The following is a 667-nucleotide window of genomic DNA, read 5'->3' on the forward strand; positions in this document are numbered from 1 at the left end:
ATTCCCCCCTTTTTTTTTTTTTTTTAATTCTGTAAAGAGTATTCCTCATTTACCAAAAAAGAAAAAAAAAAAAAAAAAAAAACTGAAAAAGGCAATCCAATTCTCAGTTCTACCGTGAAAATGGTTTCAACCTGAAAATGGCGCACATGGGATGGTCGGGAATCAGAGATGGGTCCCACTTTATTGCAGGGAGGACGATCTGCATCTACTACAAATACACCATGGATTGATTTTTTTGGGTGCAAGAATACACCAACGATTAATGGATGCTTCTTATTCTTTCCCCCTTCTTTCTCCCTTGTTTCATTTTAAACCATGTATCTAAAAATAATAAGGGATCTACCAAAAAAAATTTAATAATAGTACTATAAGGGATTAAAATCTATGTCTGAAAGTGTAGAGTATGCTAGCATTTTCTAGGTCTATCTCCCAACAAAAGGTAGATATGTCATCTTATAAAAGTGAAGACAGAGATAAACATAAGAGAAAATTGTGTGAAAATTGTCTGTTTCACTGCATCGATACAGTGACCATCAGGTGGCTGGGAACCCCTTGGGGCACATGCCTAGATTCTCTTAAGTTGTTTGATACTCATCGCACCTCATCGTTAGCTGCAGAGATGTGGACTCGAGATAATTGAGGGGAAATGTGGGGCACATTAACGTGC

This window comes from Macadamia integrifolia, chromosome 3, assembly GCF_013358625.1.
Source record: "Macadamia integrifolia cultivar HAES 741 chromosome 3, SCU_Mint_v3, whole genome shotgun sequence".
NCBI classification, from domain to species: Eukaryota; Viridiplantae; Streptophyta; class Magnoliopsida; order Proteales; family Proteaceae; genus Macadamia; species Macadamia integrifolia.